At 47.5% G+C, this 24,348-nt stretch overlaps 1 protein-coding gene across 3 annotated transcripts in view; it reads right to left on the bottom strand.

Annotated features, from left to right (window-relative positions):
* The window catches only part of RASGRF2 (Ras protein specific guanine nucleotide releasing factor 2), a 2,380,666-nt gene that overhangs the window by 1,219,024 nt on the left and 1,137,294 nt on the right, over window positions 1–24,348 (bottom strand). The gene's annotated exons all lie outside the window — the stretch shown is intronic.

The following is a 24,348-nucleotide window of genomic DNA, read 5'->3' as shown; positions in this document are numbered from 1 at the left end:
AATTCTCAATAGTAACATCCTTGTGGATGCACCTTATGCGAACAGATATCATTGAAGCCTTCGCACTTAAAAACAATACCAACCAGTACATTTCCAAGCCAAGTACCTGGTCCCGTATTTCCTTAGTATGGGGTTTCCCAATGAAATCCTAATGCATCAAGGTTCTATGTTAATGTTGCACTATATGGGTGGAGTAAAATCCTATTACAAATCAGATCTCACTGAGCCTCTGTATTTAAACTTTGGGCTGAAGGCCTAGTTCAACGCTTTAACCATATCTTGAAAAAGCCCAAAAGCTTTTGAGAAAGCTTATGGGTGAATAAGTTAAGAACTGGGATGACCTACTTACTGTGTTGGGCCTTATTTGTTGTCCGAAATAACCTTGGGATGTGTTGGATATGCTAAAGGAAAGATGGAAAGATGGGAGAGTCACGGAAATATTGGACCGAACACCTAATTCATCCAGAGGACTAAAGCAAGAATTACCTTGGTGGAAGTACTGGTCGATAAGCACTTATCGGTTCCATGTAATAGTGTCCCAGCAAAAATGTCGCCTGGCAAAAATGTCACAAAAAAATGGCCACTTTTTCCAGGCTCATTATTACATTGAACATACGGGGGACACCCCGCAACCCCAAAACCTTTTTTTTTTAAAGGGATCGAGGGACACCTCTGCAACTATAGCTCCCTTTGACCTCATATATATGGTCACCATATGTAATGTCACAGCCTTTTGCCGGCGAGACTATGTCTGGAAACCATATAAATGCGGAAAATATTATCGGATACCCACTTATGGGAATCCCAGGATAATAAAATGAGGCTAAACTGTATGACTGTAAAACCAATCTACAGAAGTTCCAAGTTGGAAAAGAAGTCCAGGTATCATTATCAACACCAGAAAATAAACATATGCCTCAATGGCATGGACCGTACCAATTGAGGGAGGTGTTGACTGATCACAATAACCATTCCCAGAAACCAGGCTGGAGGACGCCATCCAAGAGCTACCGTTGTAACTGGTTGAAAGCCTGGAAGGACCCCAAAGACTCAGTCATGGTGCCCATGCAAATTAGTGCCTAACAACTAAATGCTCTGGGAAGGGGTCAGTAAAATGGTTCCTGGTGGGTAATATATTTCGGACTCAGGCACTTTAAGACTTTTTAGACCATTAATGAGATGTCTTTTCAGAAAAACCCATAAGGTAGAAGAATTTCTATCTTCAGATGCAGACTACTCCAGGACAAATATTATGTTTACATCCTTACCATCTACCAGAGCTGGTGACAGATAGTACAGGACGAGTTTCAGAAATGCTAGTTCTGAAGGTCATTGAACCTGCTTGAAGTTATTGGGCCTTGCTAATTGTCCTTCTAAGCAAGCCATACTGCAGTTGAAGATTGTGTATCGCCTTTCGGAAGCTAATGGAAACTTCTGCATTGACGGTTATCCCATGTGAAGGATTGACAGAATGATTAAAAGGATTAGAACTTCTTCCTATATTACAACCAAAGCATACTGGCAAATTCCCTTAGCAACAGAGGACAAAGAAAGCATTGATATCACCGCCAGTGGGGCTCTTCTAATTTTCAGTCCTTTTTGGATTACCTGGAACCCCAGGCAACATCCAGCATATTATGGATCAAGCCTTATGGACCATCCAAACCTGTGCTTATGTGGATGATATTGTGATGTACCGTCACACTTGGGGTGGGGGCGCATGCGCCACCTCTACTTTGTAACACAGGCTCTCCTGAAAGCCGGGCTTAAAGCCAACAATCTACAGTGAAGTACTTGGGCTTCCAAGTTAGAACAGGCCTAGTACAGTCACAAGAAGTTAATGAGGCAACAATCCACCAACCATAATGGAACAACCCAGAGCCTTTCTAGGCCTAGCTGGCTACTACAGAAGATTTATCCCATGATTTCCTTCTATTGCTGAACCCCCTGACTGTTTATCTGAAAAACTTGGCTAATGTGAGTTAGTGTTCCTTTTGACATCCTCCCCTCTACCCTGATGCTTTACAATTACCGGTTTTGGGAGCTGTGCAAGTAAGGTGCAAGTAGAAATGACTCATCCTATATATATTTATCAGCATGTAACTATTTCCCAGCAAAATAACTATGCTATCATAGAGTTGGAGTGTCTAGACATAAAGTTGGCATAACTGACCATACTCCCCTCACATGGTTAAGCACTATAAGGAAGGTAACTACCAATACCAATACTACTGAAACACTTGTGTATGAGCGCGACATCAATAAAATATCATATCATATATCAATAATAAGACGGATTCTCACTTTACAGTGTTACAATGTCTTGTTAGTTCACAGGGCAGGTCTGTGTCAGGCTAACAGACCTTTTGCATTGGAATCCTGTGATGCTAGTGTGAAAAATGTGAGCCAGAATAACATGACGTTGATGCACAGCCATTTTTGAACACTCATCTCCCATTACAGTAATAAAGTCTGCGTTTCCGCAGGCCTCACAGACTAAGCAAGTAGCAGCGAAAACAGAGCAAGCTCACGAAAATATTATGCGAGCGGACTAGCAGCGGAGAATAGTTATTATATTGTCCTTTGAAGGGCAAATACAGAAGGGGAGTCGGAGGGCACTACAGGTGCATGAGAAGGGGTCTGGGAATGCATGCAAGAGAGAGGGGCGCTGGGTTTTTCCACTTCTAACTGGATGATTTTTCCACCCTCTGTCTCTTCGACTTGTGATCTACTTTTCATCTGAGGGCAGAATGCAATTAGGAAGGGCAGGGGATGCACCCATAAAGGAGCGGGCATCACGGAGAAAGTTTGTTGGCTGTTCAACACCAGGTTTTGCAGACTCGCTGTAAGGGAGGACGTTCCACTTCAGACCCCGTTAAACGCAGTAATCTCTTTGCCTACCTGCTGAGGGACTAAGCAATGTTGCTGGTGGCCAAGATTAAGTTTTCTTCTGCCTTATTCCTAACAGTGAAGTTACCTATATTCTAATCTATATATATATTTTTTGTTGTTTATCTATGTTTATTGTTGTTTGTATAGTCATATGGTATAAATAAAAGGCCTATAACGAGCCGTTTTACAACATTATATGATGTATGTGTGTTTCTTCTGCTAGTCTGAGTCCAATTGCTTTATTTTGCGAAAGTGGCTGGGGAGATGTAAGTGTTAGTGTATTAGTCTTAGGGCCAAACAGATGCAAAACACACCCCCACAGACCATTCCAGTGGGGCCTCCACAGAAAAGCGCAAGGCATGTGATGAACTCCTTGTTTGAGGTCAGTAGATAGGAGAAGGGAAACCATGATGGGTGGGTGCCATTGTCTGCTCCATGATTTAAGTCCCTGAGGACATATATGAAAGATCCCCAGGTTCCTCATCCCATTGGTAATCTAGTCTCCCCCACTCTAATATGTCACAAAACCATCCAAATCCCCACTGTGTTGTTCCAAATGGCAACACCCTCTCCCCTAAAATCCCATTGGATCACCACACATTTCTGGAACAATTGTCATCTTCGGTTTAATTTTGAGACCATGTTGCCGGTAACAAAGATCAGTGCATGGTTAGATGAGGAGGGGCCTGCAAGAGTGGAGATATCTGTGTGAGGATCCTGGAAAGCAGAATCCCAGAGGTGCCAACCTTCAAAAATCCAACAATGGTTTGCTTTGTGACAAGTGCAAGGGATAATCCCTGGCTCCCCTGTACGGGCCAGTGACATGAGAAGGAGGCTGCTTATGGGCATGGAAGGACCACTATATGTGGAGCCAGCATTAATGAAGATACTAAGGATTTAACACACAAGACAGTGGCTGAACCTCTTCAAGTTTCGGTCTGCAGACCTGTTGATTAATTAGAGGTTGCAAGAAACAATAACTTGAATTTAGGTGACCAATTCCCGTACTCAGCAGGTGGGACTGCGCAGCTAAGTGCAATCAAGGATTTGTGTGCCCTTAAAGCAGGTCAAGGGAAAAAAAGAATGCCAGTGCTTACGCTGTGCGAGGGAGTTTGTAAAAAGAAGCAAAAGAGGTAGGAGAGAAAATACATGAAGGCGGGGGATTAGAGAGAAAGAGGAGAAGAGAGTGAAGAATGAGATGAGGAGAAGGAAAAGAGGGTGAGAACAACAGTGATGGATGGAGGAGTGGTGGCAGGTGAAAAGAGAAGAGTGAAGGAGAGTGAAAGGCACCGAGTGGTTTTACAGGAGGAGGAAAGGAAAGACATGAGTAAAGAAAGGAGAGAAGCAAATGATAACAAGGGAAAAATGCAGCAGAGGTGAAAGAGAAGGAAAGAAGAAGGAAAACAGGAGGACAGGAAGTAGGCACTACCTCATTGATCTAAAATGAACTGGAAGGGAGGAAGGAGACTGAAGAGTAGGGGAAGGAAGAAGACAGGAGGCTAAGGAGGGAGATGCAGTGTGTCCATGCACTGCAGGGCATTAAGGAGGAACTAAATAATGTTGTCTGTGGAAAGAGGACAGAGACAGGCGGGTGATGAAAGCTCCCCTCCTGATGAGACGCTTACTCTTACAGTGTCTACTGAGACAGTGGAAGAGTGTGCTGAAGGCACTGTGGTACCTGATCCCATATTCACAGGCCTAAGGAGGCCAGGCTAATGATGTAAGTGACTAGAAAAAAAGATTTAAATAACATCAATACTTTCCTTTAGTCAAAAAAGTACATTGCTTCTCAACTGTAATATCATGTTAGCACACAGAGGAGTGATACCAGTCAATCAGGAGCGGAGGAAAATGGGCTATATTAGTGGGTATAAGCTGCCATTCCTTTCCAGCTACCTGCGCCACTAGCCCAAGCTGCCATTTTCTTTTTTTGGCCAGTGCCCTGCACTCCCTTACCGATCCTGCCCCACAGTCCACCGACACCCCCTGAAACTCACACCTCTGTCCTCCATTATCACACTTACTTGAGTGCTTCTGCCACGTCCACCACTTTTATTATTTGTATTATTATTATTATTATGCATTTTCTTGTGCAAACCTAGCTCAGGTAAGGGTATGCTGTGCAGGTTAAAGACCAAAACATTGATAGCAGGAATTTAACAAGTCAAGTCAAAATTAGTAATAATTATCACAGTAAAATATAAGGTTAGGAGTGCCCAAAATATAGTGGGAATCTAGGTTACGCCAAGGTGTTGTTGGAAGAGCAAGTCTTCCGTTTTTTCCTACACTGTAGGAGAGTTCGAGATGACCAGATTGCCATCAGGATGGAGTTCCAGAGGATTGGAGCGTACCCTGAGAAGGACTGTTTCATTGAGAGCCGGTCTACTTTTCAGTTTTATGGTGGTCTTATTGTGAAATTAACTATATGGTGCCTGAAGTTTGTACTTTCTCAGTCAGGTTTGATGGCTTGCCAGTGGTGGTTTACTTGCAGGTGAGGTGCCTGGCTTTGAACAGATTCTTGCAGAAATGTGGAGCCTGGGTAGTTCATGGAAGGTGGGGGTTATGTGGGCAAATTTCTCAGAAACGATGATGAATAGAGCCAGGGCATGATTGGATGCTTTGAGGGAGCCAGGTGAGCAGCTGAGAGCACTGTGAGCATGGTGCTACTCCTGTCGATATGCAAGATCACTATGTCCTGCACACGATTCAGAAGGGCTTGGTCTTGCAAGCTAGAGAGATCTGATTTCAAGACATTTGAGCTTTTTTCACAATGTGTTGTTAAAGGAAAGATTGCTATCCACAAGGAATCCTAGAGATTTTGTTGAGTGGGTGAGTCGAGGGTTGAACCCCATTGAAGCGCATTTCGCCCATGTCCTGGGTTCTATTTCCCTAACGACCATTCTTGTTTGTAGGTGTTTCGGCACACATGAGAGATGCACATAGCCTGTTTTCCATTAAAGTAAATGCAACATTAACACCCCGGGAATTGGCCTGGGCTGTTATTAACCTTAATTACTTTCATCTGGACTGGACTTCTGTAGGATTCGTTTGGCTGACAAAGGCATTAATACTGTGTCCCGCCCCAGACCTCAGTAGTCAACACTGCATTACAGTTGAGTTGTGGCCTCACAATGGTCTGCCTGAGTGAGCACAGAGCAGAATTCCAGCAGCTACATCAGAGCATTTATTAAAAGGCATGCCCAGCCTTTCAGATTTCTTTCTTCTGGGCTTCCTGTGACAAGTCACTGCCATTAGTGCATAAGGAGTGATTCGTGGTAGTATGTTCATTTAATGCACTGTCAGATTTTAGTAAAGGAGAACATTCAACTATCTGCACCTTGCCACTTGTATCAAACAAAAAACAGCTTTTAATGCATTATATTAAATCTGCTTACAGTAATTGATTGTAACAAATAACAAACTGGGTTTTGTGTTTTTTTTTTGCTTGCCTTAATATATTTTACATTTACTCTACAGAATTGTAAGATCGTTACATTAGCATGCGTTTAAAACCAAGTATTGCAGGGGATGATAATGTGATAATCTATCATAAGGAGCACATAAATGGCATCCTATAATATGTAAAAATGATACTGAAAGTCATGTCGAGGTCCATGGCCTTAGAGATGAACTCTGTCTGGGTAAGGTGACAATGCCAGTAACATGGCCTTGTCATGAAGAACAGGGACGGGAGCCTGTTTCTCAGCAGTATCTCTGCACTTCGATTTAAAACCATGCCTTCCATACAAGATGGGTGTCAGTGTTTCTCTGTTTATTTTAGAGATGCATCAATTCAGCAAGAAAGCAGGAAGAAGCTTCAGAACGAAAATCCAGCCCTCTGCACTCATACCTAGGAACCAACAACCCGCAACAGCATCTCGGGACCGGCAGCAGGATAAGGGGAACCACAGCGAGAAAGTGAAGCTATGCCACCTCTACAAATTGGTGTTGCAGCACTCTGTAATCGGCAACAGAGAGGGAGAGACCCACAGAAACCCATACATGACGAACAGGAGGACCATGTGTGACTGCCGAGCAATGACAGCAGATTCGCACAACAACCTGCAAGCTCCAAGACCACCAGAGACTAAGGTAGGGGAACCCCAACCCCTCCCACATGGACCTTATCTCAGGGGCAACCGAACCCGGTCTCCAGAACATGAACAAAAACAGCTGTCTTCCCGGGCCGCCACTGTTGCACCACGGTGGACCAGCGTGTAAAAGGTTGGTGGGCTTAGCAGCTACTTATGACTTTTTATTTCTTTAAACTGGGTGGGAAAGAAAGGGCCAGATTGGCCAGGGAAAGAGGACCAATGCCAGGAGAGGGAAGGAATATAAGGAGGGAATAGGAAGCAGTAAGTGAGGGTTAATCGGGTGAGGATGGAGGAGGGGTGAAGGTATGTGACCAAAAGACCAGCAGGAGGAAGGAAGGAGTGGCAGAGTGTGGAGGCATTTCCAGGAGCAGGCGAGGTACTGGCAAGTGAGTGGAAGTGGTACTGCAGTTTGAGTGTTATTGTGGCGAGTGTGGAGTGTAAGGAGTTAATATGATGTGTATGGTGCGGAGTGGAGGAAGAGTGGTTGAGTAGTATTTGGAGGGAGGAGTAGTAGTGGATAGGATGGAGTAGTAGGGGGAGGAGGGAGGAGTAGTAGTGTTGACAACAGAGTAGTAGTGTGGAGGACATAGTGAAAGTATGAAGGAGGGAGAGGTAGTTTCCTGGAGGGAGAAGTAAGGGATAAGTTAATTACCTGTAACTCCTGTTCTCCAGCATGAGGTCTGGCATGGATTCACATGCCCATGAATATTCCCCTTCAGCAGTGAGGCTCAGCAACGCCATGTCATGGTGCAGTATCACCCCGTCTTCTTTGGCGAGAAGATCTGGAAGTGGAGGCAGCCGGATGGAGGGAGCCAATGACAGACGGAGCAGGTCCAGGTACCAGATCTGTCAGGGCCACGGTGGAGCGATGAGTATCATTCTGCAATGACACTGAGTGTGTTGATCACTACTAGCAAGAACAGGATCGGAGAGAAAGCATACAGGAAGAGCCCCTCCCACTGGAACAAGAAGGCGCGTCCCCCAGGCGGCTTGTCTGAGGGAACCTTCTGGTGAACCTCTTGCACTTGGAGTTGGCTGCCATTGCGAAGAGGTCGGTCTGGGGTTGGCTCCACTTGTGGAAGAAAAGAGGCCCTTGATCCTGACAAAATTCCCATTTGTGCCAGGACCGCAGCTCCCTACTGACCGAGTCTGCAATGGTGTTCTTGGTGCCTACCAGGTGAAATGGGACAAGGAACATGTCCTGAAAAATGGCCCAGCACCACAGGGTGTGGGCTTCTAGGGAGAGCGCCAGGAAGCACGTCCCACCCTGCTTCCGGATGCAGAACATGGAGGTGGTTTTCTCCATAAAGAATTTCAAAACCTTCTCTCTCAGCAAAAGCAGGAACGATTTGAGGTCCCAGAAGACTGGCCAGAGATTCAGGACATTGATGTGAATTTATTTTTCCTCTGGAAGCCAGAGGCCTCCAGCATGCAACTGTCCAGTGTATGCCCCCGACCCCTACAGGGAGGCATCAGTAGTGATCGTCTCCTGGTAAGGAGGGATCTGAAAAGGAGAACTCTCGTGAGATGTGGGTGCACTCCCCACTATCATAGAGCTTGCCAGAAAACCTGGGTGAGAATGATCTTGTCTGTCGAAGAGCCTGATACTGGCAGCCATTGCGCGTCCAGAAACTCCGGAAAAGGCCTCATCTACAGCCTGCAGGAAGGGATGAGGTGGATGCAGGAAAATGTCATGACCAACAACGACTTGATGACTCATATAGTCGCAGAGTGCACCAACGACAGGCGCTGTACCTTCCCGAGGATGGTCACCACCATGTCCTCTGAGGGTGTAGTCCAGCAAGCAATGGTGTTGAGATGGGCGCCCAGGAACAGAGCGTTCTGCAATGGCTCCATGCCGGGGTTTTGGATAATTATTGGAGAATCCTAGCTCCATCAGCAGACAAATGGTGTCGTGTGCTGGTTTGCCAGTGCGTGAGAGCAGGCGTGGATGAGCCTGTCGTCCAGATAAGGGTAGACATGGATGCCCTTGAGACGTCGATGCGCCGCCATCGGGGCCAAGCACTTTTTGAACAGTATTGAACTGACAGTGCTGTCCTTGGACCATAAATCGCAGGAACTTTCGATGCTTCTGGTCAATGGGGACATGAAAATAAGCGTCTTCCAGATCCAACGTTGCCAGGACGTCCCCTTCCTCCAGCTGGCTGAGCATGTGCTGCAACATAAACATCCTGTACTTCTGGGACTTTAAATACCTGTTGTGGAACCTTAATTCTAAGATCGGCCGCCACCCTCCTGGCTTTATTCGTACCAGAAAGTATCTGGCGTACACTCCGGAGCTCCGGAGATGCTGGGGGACAGGTTCTTTTGCCCTCTTTCTTAACATGGCCTGAACCTCCAGCAGCAGTTAGGCCATGTGTAATTTTGTTGTGCCGCAGGATAAATGCGAGGACACCTGTGTTGGAATTCTAAGGTGTGTCTCTGATGAAGAATGTGGAGCACCAATGTGTCCGTAGTGATGGTCTTTCACCTTGCAACAAAATGTGCTAGTAGGCCTCCCACTGTGGTGTGTAAGTGGGGGCCCGGATCCCTGGCCGGTGCAGACCTTCTTGGGCATCTGTATCCTGGCCTGTGGGCTATGACAATGCTGGCATCTGCTGTCGTAGGCCTGTGAGTGGCCCCTGTAGGCTTTGTAGGCCGTGGAATGGGAGGGTTGACAGTAGGAGGTGTGTTACCACTTGGTGGACCTGTTAGACTTCCCTCTTGAATATCGAAAGGACGAATAACTCCTTTTCTGCAATGTTCCCAGCGAGAGTAATCTCTCCGTATCATTCTTAATAGTCTGGAGAGACTTGTCTACCATCTTGCCAAAAAGACTGTCCCCATCAAAGGGCATGTCCACCACCTTGGACTGGGCATCCGCCCTGAAGTTAGTAGCCTTCAGCCAGTCCTGTCTTCGGAGGGACACCCTGTTGCCCATCTGGCAGAACCCTGTATCTGCAGTGCCCAGAGCCACTGTGATGGTGTTATCCGGCACCACCTCACCCTCCTGCAACAGGGCCATGGCCTCAACCTTCTCGTCCTCCAGCAGAAAATTGGTCTGAGCTTATACCACAGCTCCCGGTCATAGCAGGATAGGATGGGCAGGGCATTGGCAGCCTTGATGGTGGAGGCCACGGTGTAGATGATGCGCTTTCCAACTTCATCAAGCCTTTTCCCCTCCTGGTCTGGATACATGATGACCAAAGGAGACGGGTTTGACAAGCGCTTCCTGGCATCAAGAGACACCACAGAGACCAGAGAAGGTATGCAATCTCAAGCACCTGGACCCTGTACTTCTTCTCCAGCCTATCTCTCTTGGGAGGCGGGGTATGCAGCATCTTCATCAAGGCCAAACCTTCCTCCCAGACATCATCCAACAGAGGAATAGACATAATGGTCTTCCGCCTGGACTCCCGACATTGGAAGAGGACGCTGTCTTTCTCGTCTCTTCCGGTACCAAATTGAAGAGGGCTGAGGCCCTCGAGATCATGGCATGAAAGGAACTATCCTCAGTCGGTGATGAAGCCCAGGCAGGCTTGTTGGCACCCATCAACTCCCTGTCCGTCGGGATGTAGTTGTCAGACTCTTCAGTATGAGTTACAGTATTGTCCATATCCATACCAGTGTCCATGTTTGGGGGCTCTTCTGACACAGGGGTCAAAGGCTGATGCGGCAGCTGTGTGTCGGCTGACGTCTCAGGCCAGATGGGTCTCTTGATTTACGCCTGTGCCTGGAAGGGCTCCTGGTCAGCGGCCTTGTGGGACTCTCTATAGGAACAGATACAGGAGCAGCAAGCATCCTTTGTTGTATCTCCGACACCAGAGTCTGCAGGGTAGTAAGGATGTCTACCGACATGTCCCTGGATGCTGGCTGAGGCATGAGAGGAACCGCCGGCAACCCCTCTGGGCTAAAGCGCCTCCTTGTGCTTGATAGTGATCCAGGTTCATCTTATGGGAACCCCTCCATTGACATGGTGTTGCAGCCCCCTTTGTGGTCCGAGTAGTAGCCCTCAGGCAAGTTATCCTCGTCAGAGCTTGTGTAGATGTGCACTCACTCCTTTCGAGGGTCTCTCAGCCTTATCAGAGAACCTCCCTCCTGCCTGGAGGGAAGCTCCATGGGAGGCCGCCGCTCCGTGGCCTTACACGACTCATTTGGGAGAGAGGCAACAACGCATACCGCCACTTTCACAGGGGGGTCCGCTGATGTCATAGGCGGTGACGCTGCCAAAGCCATAGGCCATGAAGGCAGGGCCACTCGTGGAGTCATTCTTGTTAAACTCATAGTGACCGCTGCTCTTGCCAGGCCCCTTTGAACGAAGTTGGGATGTTCATCGACAGAGTCATCGATGGGATCATCTACGAAATGGATGCCGGTGCTCGACGGGGTCATGGTCATCGATGAAGTGGACATCTTGAATGACGGAGTGGTCATGAAGGAAGTCGTCATCTTGGTCATCAACTGTGTCGTCAATGGGGGCGAGAGGAGCCACCCGAGGACTTCTCCTTTGTAGTCTTGTCCGAGGACGGCAGTAGAAGCTTTGTGGGATCAAGGACTTCCTCTTGGAAAGGGAACCCCTAACTCACAGGCTTTGCCGTGGACCTAGATGGAGATGGTGAATGTGTCCTTCCCGGACTGGAACCTGCAGCCACGGCGAACCCAGCGGGATCCGTAGCATGGTGCTTATCCTTCTTTTGGTACCCCAGAGCAGGGGCACCCTCAAAGGACCTCAATCTCTTCTCAGAGGCAGTTTGCTCCTGGCACTGCACCGTCCTGGATGAGGACCGGAGGCCGCGTCAGAGGCCTTTCCCAACTTAAGCCACGCCACTAATCTGCTGTAATATTCCTTTTTGTCTTCTTTGAAAAACAACAGCAAATCTCACATCCCTCCTGAACGTGGTTCAGTTGCAGACAATACAAGCACTTGTGGTGTCGATCCTCGACATAGTCATTTCTTAGATGACATTTCGCGCATATCTTGAAGACACTTATCTTCTCTTTGGGCATGGTGGAAAGCGCGAAGTAAGCCCAAGCTAGGGCCTTCCAAAAACTAGATCTGGAATGAAAGTGGATCTTTGCCGACAATGGGTCCCTGCTGCCGGTAGTCGACCAATGGTCGAATGATGGAACAAAGTCGGTCAAAAAACTTGAAATTTCAAAAAATCTCAAAGAGCAAGATGAGAGGACTCCCAACACTGTGGTAAAAATCGGAAGATGGCCACCAGGGGTGGTGTTTAAATAGACAACTGTCATTGGATGGGGGCAGTATGACCCAAAGGACAGTGATCGGCTTAAAGGAGAAATGCATTTTTCAGGTTAAAGCAAAACTGCTTTTCCTTTTTACTGAGTATTCACAGCCCGATGACGGGGAATATTCATGAGCATATGAATCCATGCCAGACCCCATGCTGGAGAATATCAAAGAGTGAGGATAAGCTCTGGAAGAAGTGGAAGACTTCAGAGGAACAGAAGCTTGGGTGAGGAATGAGAAGAATTGGGTAGAAAGAAGGAAGTGTAGGAGAAGGAGAAGGAGAGGGGGAGCATGATAGAAGGGGGGCTGCATCCGACAGCATGTATGTAAGGCACAGTTCCCAAATCGCAGTAGAATGCTAAGAAATGGATAGAGTAGGGAAAGTTAGGAAATTCCTGACAGGGTTTAACTAGAGAAGGCACATCTGCCTTTAGGTCATCATCTCTAGCATAAGACAGAAATTATACAGCAGGGGTACACTTTCTGTATATACCAACCTGAGCCAGGGTCGCCTGGGACAGGGAGGAGGCACTAAACAAAAGCAGAAATAGAGGGCCCATGAATATATCAATACACACATTTAAACTGCCAGTGGGGGAGATTCTTGCAGCATATGTAACAGCAATGTATGTAGGGAATACTTAATTTATATGTATTAATTGTAAAGCACAATGTTCAGCCAAAATGTATTTTGGTTCTAAAATGAGATCAGAAAGATGGGAGCGAAGAAGAGTAAGAAGGATGGGCCAGAGATGAGTTGGTTGTTGGTAACAGCTAGGTTTTTGATGCTTTCCCGAAGGCAAGTGGTCATCTGAATCACGGATGCGAGCCAGGAGGGGTTGATGACTTGAGCTGGGAAGGCAAATATTATTTTCTCTGTGAGACATACTCTTCTTGGCTTACCTTGATGATCTACCTGGTGTGGGGTTGTGGAAATTTTCAAGGATGAAATTTGGGCTGATGCCTCCTTGTTAGGCGTGATAGACAATGCACAAGGCTTTGAATTTAGTTCTTTGCAGTATGGGAGGCTGGTGCAATAATTCAAAGATGAGATGGGCTGCTGCATTTTAGGCTACCTGGAGTCAGTGAATTTAGGTTTTTGGGCAGGATGGATTCTGCTGCAGTAGTGAGCACAAGATGAGATGAATGTGTGGACTATGGTCATTTTTAAATTGTTTATGAAAAAGGATTTTTTGATAATCTTATGGAGAAGAAACCTTTTCACTAATTATCTCATTTGAGCATCAAATGAGCTCTGATGATTATTCCAAGGTTACAGACTGTTTGTATTGGGGTGGGGCATGGACCCTGGGATTGAGCCATATTTTTGGGATTCAGCATATTGGGTCAGAGATGAGTGAGACGATCTTGCTTTAGATTATTAATTCTAGAATATATGTCATGCAGTTTATTAAGTTAGAGACTGATTTGTTGATGTTGTTCTAGAATCTTTGGCAAATCTGTTATCATCAGTGTATGTAAGAAAACAGAGGTTGAAGGAATTTATGAGGTAGCCAGTGGTCTGTGATAGATGTTAAAGAAAAGTGGGGTTAGTATTGAGCCCTGTGGTTGGTTAGCTCACACTTTTAGAACTGGCTCCTGACACAGGGGCCAGCTTGTATATCGCAAGTTGAAATTGCAGGAAGGCCCACTCAGTCCTTCATCCTTCCGAGTTTTATAAATTGAGTACCATTACAATGGGTACTCATTTTTAGCTTTGAGCCATGCCCCAGGCCGCCCTACACACAGGCACGCATACCAGGTAGAAATACGCAGGACACGTCTGGTCTGTATGGGGACACGTCTGGTCTGTATGGGGTCCCAGTGGCAACTGCCGTCCCGGGTCCTCGTTTATTCAAAGATCGCATGCACGAGCCGGAACGAGGCTCGCGCATGCGCATAACATTTGCGTACTAGGCAACATCCCTCCTTTTCTTTAAACAAGAAAACAATAAAACATTAACATTGTAACAACTCAACATGAGTTAACCCAAACTGTTCTGAGCCCCTTACAACGTGGGGTCCATGACATAGTCTTGGAAGCGAGTGGGGCGTTGCCGCCCTTCTCTGCTTGGATACCTTCGACTACCCTCTGGGGACGGCACGGGCTCTTCTCGTGGGGCCGGACTCCCACTGCCATCTGATGCTTCTGTCGGCTGGGGGATCTTTGGGTCTGCTGGCCCGTGCATCCTCGGTGTCTCCTCCGGCTGATTGATTTCTATTTTCTTGAAATAGGACATATTTCTTGTCACAGTTCCTCGACCGTTGGCTGCAGTTACCATGGATCCTTTTACATGTGTCACCCCAAGAGGCTGCGGCTCGTAAGTGAGGGACAGTTTCCCTTCCGGGTGTCTATTCCTCAACAGCACGGTGTCTCCTAACATAATTTGCTTTTCCTGGAGATACCTTCGGTCGCTTTCCTTCTCGTTCTTGGTCTGTCGCTCCTGCCTGACTCGTTTGTCGTCAATTACCCCTGGGTTTCTTCCTTCCATCTCTGGTATTAGTCTTCTGGGGCAGTGGTTGAACAAGGCCTCTGCGGGTGTGACCCCTGTAGATTGGTGCAGGGTCGTCCTATATTCCCTCAGGAACTTGAAGAGTTTCTGGCGTAGCTCCCCTCCCCATTCATTGAGATCCTGAAGACTTTATTGAGCGTATGCATGAACCTTTCAGCTTCCCTGTTTGCTCTTAGCCAGAGCGGGTCACTCTTCTGTGTTTCATGCCTCAGTCTTGCAGGTATTTGGCAAACTGTTGTCCCTGGAACGGCGGGCCATTGTCCGAGCACAGTACCAGCAGGAACCCATGAGTAACAAAGATCTTCTCTAGTGCCAAAATTGTGTGATCACTCGCCATCAACTCCACTAACTCAATTTCTGGGTATCTGGTCCACTGACATACCACAGCCAGAAAGTACATCCCCCTTCCCGTGGACCCAAAGTCGTCATGCACAGTGCCCCAAGGCTATTCACTTCTCTCCATAGACCTTATCGGGGGACCTCTTTCCAACGGGCTGGCTGCCTGGCAAGGTACGCAGGTGCACACAAACTCGTCTAAGCGCCCTTCCAGGTCGGGGAACCATACCTTTGGTCTCAAGCGTGCTTTTGTTTTCGCCGCTCCTTGGTGCCCATTGTGCGCTAGCTCCAACACCCTGGTTACTAGAGCTCGCGGGGTAACAATCTGCCGCCCCCGTAGCACGAGTCCATCTTCTGCCACCGAGAGTTCATTGCGTGCTTTCCACATTGCCTGCAGGTCTTTTTGGGTGCCAGCTTCCCTTCTAGCATTGTTGGCTAGCACGTCTCTCCACTCACTGTTGCTCATCGCTGCTCTAATTACTTGAAATATCTCATCCCTGTCAGATGCTTCCACTATTTCTTGAAGAGACCGCGCTATCGGCATGGCGGCCTCCACAATGCTGCCGACCATTTCGATGCAATCCACTACTTCAACGTTGTCTCAATCACTACCCGCCCCAGGGTGTCTGGATAAGTAATCTGCCGGATTGTGGGTGCCCGGCCGGTATTGCAGTCTCACTCCATACTCGCTGAGGGACAACATCCACTGTTCGATTTGCGGCTGGGGTTTGGATGATGCCTCAGCCATGATGGGTATGAGTGGCTTGTGATCGGTAATCACGACTACGGTCTTGCCCAAGATGTACAGTCGGAAGTGTTTGCACCTCCATAGTATGGCCAGGGCCTCCCTCTCAATTTGTGAGTATCTTCTCTCGGTTTCTGTGAGAACCTTGCTTGCGTACGCTATGGGGCACATATGACCTTGTGTGTCTGCTTGCAACAGTACAGCGCCCAGTCCCACCGGACTGGCGTCCACCACAATTTCCGACTCTGTGTCTGGGTTGAAGAAGGCCATTGTCTCCTGGCCAGACAGCGCCGTCTAGATGTCTGTAAATGCCTTCTGTTCTTTGGTGGTCCACACCCACGCCACGTCATTCCTCGTCAGCGCCTGCAGGGGCTCTGATAGAGACGCTAGATCACGAATTAAGCTCCCACAGTAGTTCACCATGCCCAAAAATCTTCTAATTTCAGATGTTGACTCTGGGGAGGCCGCTTCATGAATGTCTCGCACCTTTTTAGGGTCCGGAGAAATGCCTCCTGCGTGGAACATAAAACCGAAGAACTCTATGCCGTCTTTGAAGAACTCGCACTTCATTTTGTGTAGCATGAGGCCTAGACTTTGTAGTCTGTCCAGTGCTCGTTCTAGTCTTTTCAAATGTTCGGCCTCCGAGGATCCAAAGACTAGGATATCATCGCTCATATTGATTACCCCTTTTAGTCCCGCCAGGGCTCCACGAATGACATTTTGGAACACCTCGGCCGCTGACGAGACTCCGAAGCTCAATCTTTTGAACTGGTATAATCCTTCATGTGTGGTGAAGGTGGTAATGTAGCGGGACTCCGGGTGAAGTTCCAGCTGATGATATCCTGACCTTAGATCTAACTTGGAAAACACTTTGGCCCCTTGCAGTTCACCCACGATGTCATCCAACGTCGGTGTGAGGTGTCTTTCCCTTTTGATGGCGGCATTCGGTAGCCGCATGTCAACGCAGATACGCACTGCTCCGGGCTGTTTGGGCTTGGGCGCCACTTTAATTGGGGACACCCATGGTGCCGGGCCTTCTACTCTTTCTATGATGTCCCTATCAACCAATGTTTGAAGCTCTTTCTCTACTTGTGCCCTCAGATGAAACGGTATCCTCCTGTGTTTCAGGGCTGTAGGCCTTACTGACCCATCGATATGTAGTCTGATCGGGCCTCCCTTCAGCTTGCCTACTCCATGGAATAGGCTTTCGTACCGGTTCAAGAGGTGGTCTACATCAGTTTGGTATACTGACATGGTGAAATGGACAATGTCTAATGCTTCTGAGGCAGCACAACTGAGTAGGGAATGTGGGCTTAAATCAGTGACAAAGAATCTAGCCTTGATTGTGTTTTGTCCATGGGTGACAGGTGCTATAAAGACACCATGAATTGGCAGAGGTGTATCCCCTCCAAAAGTGTATTTTCTTGCTTTGGAAGGTTCAAGTTCTGGAGGACCTGGGAGAGCCTCATAGTGGTCAGTCGCCAGAACACAGACGGAAGCTCCAGTGTCAACCAAAACGGGCGTTGGGGTGTCCCCAATGTTGACCACACATGTGGGTTGTCTTCTTTTCTTCACTCCTGTGGCAATGTTGGAGATGAAAAAGACTTCTTCCTCATCCTCCTCTTACTCAGCAATGTCCAGTTCCTGCACCCCTTGTTCGATGGCTGCCACATTTCTGAACTTTCTGGGGATTCCCCCACTCACTTTCGCTGGTCCCCTGTATGTGGCCACCGGAGTCATCGCTCTACACACCATTGCGTAATGTCCGGGCATGCTGCATCTGCCGCACACTCTTGCCTTCGCTGGACATTCGCCCACGTGAGGCAGATCATACCCACAGTATTGACAGGACTGGGGGCTACCAGCAGACGGGGAGCCCTCAGTTCTCTTCTGGCCCCATCGTGACTTGGCCGGTGTGGGCCGACCAACAGCAAAAGCTTCCTCACTCCTGCCTGGGCGCACCGCAGCATCCATCTTGGCTCCCCTACTCTCAGCCAGTTCATACGCCCGCCCAGTGTCCAGAATCTGTGCTAGTGTCAGGCCCGGCTCTCGGAGGACCTTTCTCCTCAGTTTCCCGGAGCTGCACCCTTGGATTGACTGGTTCTGCACCATTTCTTCTCCATTCACCAACCTGCAGGTACTGGCCAGGTGCCTCATTCTCGCACAGAATTGGTCTAGAGACTCCTCTCCCAGCTGCTTCTCAGCACACATGACGAATCTGTCGAAATCCACATTCACCATGGGGAGGAAGTGGTTCTGGAGGGCCTGTTTGACAGCTGCGTAGGTGGTTGCCTGTAGGTTTAAAGAGTCGAATATCCGGTGAGCTTCTGTACCAGCTGAGTACTATAGTCTGGCCACTTTTGCATCGTCCTCTGTCTCCCCTGTGGCTCTGAAGAACATTTCGAGCTTTTTCACCCACAGTAGCCATTTTGGTCCAAGTTTGGAAGTGGGCCTCAAAATGTCAAACTATGGCATGGGCGCCAAAGTACCTTGTTGTCTGTGTGGTACTGGCGCAGGCGCATTAGCTGCATCATCCTATTCACCCATTTCAGCAGACCGCACAAGCACTTCACAGTGTCACCAGAGGCCGCAAGCCTCCCAAATCCCACAATGTCAGGTGTCCTCATTCCCTTGTTGAGACGACTTGTACTGTCTCTTTTATGGATGTGCTTCTCCTCAGCAGTGTTAACTTCCCAGCAACGGATTGTGTCCGCACTGACCTTTCCTTCCTTGTCTTGAGGTAGGATGACTTGAATACAGTGGGTCTTTATGGCACTCCCTCCTGAGTGACAGCTTGTGAGGTCAGCCAGCGCACATGGGTGCATGCAGCACCTTCAAAATGTCAGTACCACGGCCATCAGGACATCAATAGCTGTGGGGGTTCCAAAAATTGTTCTCTTTCAGAAAAGGAACGGCGCACGAGAACCCTTTCGGCCCGCAACCATCGTGATCAAAGGAATTAAGATGGCCGCCTGCTCTCTGCGCTGGATCCGTGTCGGAATGCTGCCTCCGACTCACAAACATCTGCAGGCCTTCGCACACATACACGCGCAGCACTTCCTCGTCGCCAGTGTTAGCTTCGAGCAATGCCCCAGGCTGTCCCACACACACGCACGCATACCAGGTAGGGATACGCAGGACATGTCTTGTCTGTATGGGGTCCCAGCTGGAAAGAGGCTTGCGCATGCGCATATCATTTGCGTGCTATGCAACACTAATAACATATATTACAACAGTTAGAAGCAGGAGGCATCCAGCATGAAGCAATCTAAAATAAAACCAAATATATATATATATATATATATATATATATATATATATATATATATATATATATATATATATATATATATATCTTGAGACTGTCTTTTCATGCAGCCAGAGTGAGAGACACTCCCCTGTTCTGTGAAGAAACACCAGGAACCAGACCATGCACAACATATGACTATTAGTAAAAACCACCTAAAGTGTGGTGCTCCAAAAATGTATGGCCCCAATTGACGCGTTTTGCGGTTACTGCACCGCTTGTTCATATTTTTTTTTTAAATACATTAGATATATTCAACATAAACCTTTCTCAAATATATATGTCACATCACATATTGGACATGGGAGAAATGGGAGAAATACTGTAAATAAAATATAAAGTATTACACGTGTTTGTGTAATTGAAACAAACACACTCTAAGGAACGGCAGCATATGCGGCAGCATATGTCATTGTTTCTAGATGAAACATGGAATGAAATAATAATTGAAGCTGTGCCAGAAAACTGGTACCATGCACTGTTAACACCTATTCTCTCCACTGCCCTCTGAGGTATAAAAAACGCAATGAAATGTGCTGTTACAAAACGTCAGAGTGCATAGCGATCACGTTCTCTCACTGTCACAAATTTGCATCTCTGCCTCAGGGTGGCACTGTCTGCAGACCTGCAGGGTGTTGTCTACCATCTACAGAGAAGACCCTGAATCATTATTTAACATTTCCTTCCATAAATCTGTATTTCCAAAAACATGGACTTCAGTTCCCATAATGCACTGGGAAGATACCTGGACAACCCAGCAGCTGAATCTTATTGTGAGAGGAAGCAAACAGAGTCCTTTCAATGGGATGCAATGTTCAAAATGCCACAGCAATTATTGTGCTATTGTTTCCATACAAACATTCCCGGTGTTTATCAACACTGGATCCTCTCCTAAAGCCCATGCCAGGGATTTCCATTTACCACACCTGTGACTGCATGAGTTCAGCCCAATCATGCAGCTCCGTCCTGGCTTTCCACCATGATAGCACTGCTTATAAGGTCCCATGCCCTCAAGCTTCCTTGTTCTTGCATTGCGTTCTGATCCTCGTGCAGCTGTGACCCATTTGGAATCTCTCTCTGCCTTGCTGACATCTGCCTTGTGATTTACCTGTGGCTCTTTCGCTGCTCCTCTGTGGTCTGGCTTCAATTCCTAAAGCCTTCCCTTGTAGGCTCTGTCCTGAACCCTCTTCCTGCTACCATTGTGTCTGCTCATGCCTTTGTGCTGCACCCTGCAGCTGGTTACCCATGTCTTGATTTCCTGCAGTGCCAGCCCTAGCCCCTGTACAGTGTCCCTGTAGCTTTCAGTCTCTGTTACTTGTGCTGTTTCCTGTCAGTCTCATCTGCTCCCTTCTCTTTAATGTCCTTGCTTTCAGGTCTATTTATTTCTATGCTTTACCAAATTAGTCAGTTTCTGTTTATCTTGCTTCTGTTTGTGCCATTTCCTCTTTGTTCTAGTCATGTTTTCCAAAGTTTTTCCTTGCATAGTTCCTGTGTTTCCAGTCCAGTTTTCCAGCCTGTTTTTGTTACCTAGATTCAGTTACTTTGTACCAGTATCCTGCTAAGTTACCTTGTACCAGTATCCTACTCTTTAACCTTGTCTCTGTTACCTTGTACCTGCTCCTTGCCTCTGTTACCTTGTACCTGTATCTTGCCTTTGTTCCCATGCACCTGTTCAATACAATGTTCTGCTTTCCGAGTTCCTGCTTTCCTGTTCTTGTTTGCCTTTGGGGCTCTTAGTGTCTGTTAAGTTTTGTATGGTGTTAGGCAATCCCTGTCACTTCATTTGTCTCATTTTACTTGTAGTCTATAGAGCCTATAGAGTATTTAAGGTAACAGTGTGTTGTGGTCTGTTCCCGCAGAAGGCATCCACTGTATGTCCCGGCTGGACCCACATCGGCTTGTCTGTGTAAGTACACTAGTTGTTTGTGTCTTGGGGTCCCGATCCAGAAGCCACACTTGCTAGCCCCTTCCATGGGCTTGCATGGTGTGTGGCGCCTGTAAGAATAACTTACACAGAGGCATTTAGCTGCCCTTATTTCTGTGGGTAGTCTCAAGTCCAACCTTTGTGCACACCCCTAGTGGGATTCCTTGTTTGTGCAGTGTATGGTTTCCATCCCTTCTTGTTCAGGATCGAGGTCTGCACTTTCTTCCTGTTCCATTGTTCTGTTCTTCCATCTTGTTTAGCATCTTGCTGTATGCACTTGTGTGGCCCCTTATATCAGCATAGCCACCCCAAGCCCACCTAGGTGCCCTTTGTATCCCCTGAACAGAGGCAGTGCTAAGGGGGGCTGAAGGGGTTATAGCGCTTTGTCTTTTTGTTGTAGGCCCGAATAGATGCTAAGAGACTTCAACCAAAAAGCTAGCTCTCCTCTAGTCCCAACAGTCCCGACATTAGTATAGTCCCAGATCTTTCCCAGACCTAGCAACACTTACCATAGCCAATGTTTCAGAACCAACATCTTCCAGCATAGAGGAGCTAGTAACGTCCATAAACAGCTTGTCTTCATCAAATGCTGTGTCTACCGTCGAGGTTATTGCGGCCTCTGGAAACAGTTGCTCTAAAACATTCAGATCTTCATACGGGGTCTCCTCCAGAGCCTTAACAGCCTCATCCATATCCACATAGTCTGCATCGGTGTAGGCGTCATCCACACCGGAGTCGATGACACCGGCTGTTTCCCACTCCCAAGATTCAACATATCAAAAAGCTCACATAATGTACCCAGAGCCGCTGCGTCATCAGGACCCCCATCGACGGATAGCGCCGGTGCCGGCGGACTTTCAGGGCTGTAATATTTTTGAAGGGTTTTCAAATCCTCAGCAGCTGTATTGTCCTTAGAGTAGTAGCTGTAGCGCTTCATAATTCCTGGTATTGAGGTCTTTTGAGTTTTTTTTTTTTTTTTTTTCAAGGCTTCAGGAACGGCTTGTACATCCCCCAATACGTATCTGTATATATACACCCTGTACGCCATGCCCCACCCTTCAAAACCCCGCCCCACACTTCCGGTTCTTTGGAGGCATCCAGAGGAAATCCCCTTGGGGCCCCAACCCTTGGGGGGACCTTCCCGCTAGCCCCCATGATGTCACATCCGGTGGGACACCCCCGCTAAGGAGCCGGGGCCTGTTAAACGCATCTACATCACTTCCAGGACAGGATTTTGCCCAGGCAGAACTTCCGGGGGATGCCCCAGGAGACCACGCCCAGGATATGACATCATAGGGACCGGATATCCCACCCTAAAGGGGCGTGGAAAGCTGGCAAGGCTCGTTTGATGAGGAAAGGTATCATTGTATACTACTACTCGGCTGGACCCACACCGGCTTGTCTGTGTAAGTACACTAGTTGTTTGTGTCTTGGGGTCCCAATCCAGAAGCCACACTTGCTAGCCCCTTCCATGGGCTTGCATGGTGTGTGACGCCTGTAAGAATAACTTACACAGAGGCATTTAGCTGCCCTTATTTCTGTGGGTAGTCTCAAGTCCAACCTTTGTGCACACCCCTAGTGGGATTCCTTGTTTGTGCAGTGTATGGTTTCCATCCCTTCTTGTTCAGGATCGAGGTCTGCACTTTCTTCCTGTTCCATTGTTCTGTTCTTCCGTCTTGTTTAGCATCTTGCTGTATGCACTTGTGTGGCCCCTTATATCAGCATAGCCACCCCAAGCCCACCTAGGTGCCCTTTGTATCCCCTGAACAGAGGCAGTGCTAAGGGGGGCTGAAGGGGTTATAGCTCTTTGTCTTTTTGTTGTAGCCCCGAATAGATGCTCAGAGACTACAACCAAAATGCTAGCTCTCCTCTAGTCCCAACAGTCCCGACATTAGTATAGTCCCAGATCTTTCCCAGACCTAGCAACATCCCAGACCCTGACAGACCCCAGATAGCCACTAGTAGCCTCCCTCCTTCAGATCTCCCAGTTTTAATAGCAAATTTAGGGAGTTCAATGGGTCCAGTAAGCTAATAAGGGAAAGAACGAAAGCCATACCAGGGAGAAATATACTTATCAATAGGGGAGAAATAGTACATAAGATATCCGAATGCCAGAAAATACCCAAATACCTTCACAGATGGATTACATCTACTTTATCATTCGCAAGCTAATGTATTTTGCAATGTGGAATGGGTATGCCCCTGCAGTTTGACAGATGTTTAGAACACTCCTCTAAATGCGCCATCTGCAAGCAGGTTACAGGGAGGCTTAATGAGCAGAGGGTACACGATCTGGACCCCACCCCACCGGCACCCTGACACAAATGAGATTCAGATGCATGACCCCACAAAGGGATACAAACTCGGTCATGCAGTTTCCTAACACCTGTTTCTCGCAGTTCATGTCTACCTCTGTGGAATAACTGTGCATGTTTGGGTAACACTTGGATTTTCTGTTCTCACTATTCTTTCTGTTTGGTCAATGGTTTGCTCCCCCTATCTGTGAGAGAGTTCTACACGCCAAGAATGTGTACATTCCAATAGACATTTCCGGAATGTACAAGAAGTGAAAGATGGATCAACTGTATTCACTTTGTGAAACAGAAGGCTTCTTTTGTACTGTACCCTGCTGCATTTACAATACGAGACAAAGGAATATGAACAGTACTCTAATGCGAATGAACAGAAGCTCAAATAGTATCTCCTAGAGGCAGCAATCCACTCGGGGGACCTCAATTGAAATGCAGCTTTCTGGCTCACCCCAGAAGAGAACGTCCATTCTCTCATCAGTCTGATAACCCGACAAAAAGGAAAGTCCAACCAAAATGCCAGGCAGCGACCCCACTCTGAGGCAGGGGAGTGGCCTGGGATGGCACGTGCTACCCCTGGACTGTGATTGGCCACCAAAGGCGCCATCCCATTATCCTAAACTATGATCATTATATGTGTGCGCGCTCGTAGTTCTTGCCACACCTGCATAAGTCAATGCCCCCACTTGTGCCACCCTATTAAAAAAAGTCTGGACACGCCACGTCAAAAGCAAATCGGACGTTGCTGTTGGGAACTCTTGCTGGGAGATTTGTTAGGAAATGTCCATCTGCACTCCCCTTTGCACAATATTAGAGTGATATTTATTTATTTATTTATTTATTTTATTGATTATTTATAAGGCACACTTTACAGCAAAATGTTGTTTCCGTGCATTTCCAATGCATTTCCTCCCCAGGTATGACACACAGTGAAAAAGCTTATACGCTTTAGTTCGTTCCCGGCAGAGGATTTCTGA

The sequence above is a fragment of the Ambystoma mexicanum genome, chromosome 6p (assembly GCF_040938575.1).
Source record: "Ambystoma mexicanum isolate Mex_15411 chromosome 6p, UKY_AmexF1_1, whole genome shotgun sequence".
Taxonomy (NCBI): domain Eukaryota; kingdom Metazoa; phylum Chordata; class Amphibia; order Caudata; family Ambystomatidae; genus Ambystoma; species Ambystoma mexicanum.
The sequence above is the reverse complement of the archived record's forward strand: the minus strand, read 5'-3'. Positions and strand labels throughout refer to the sequence as shown.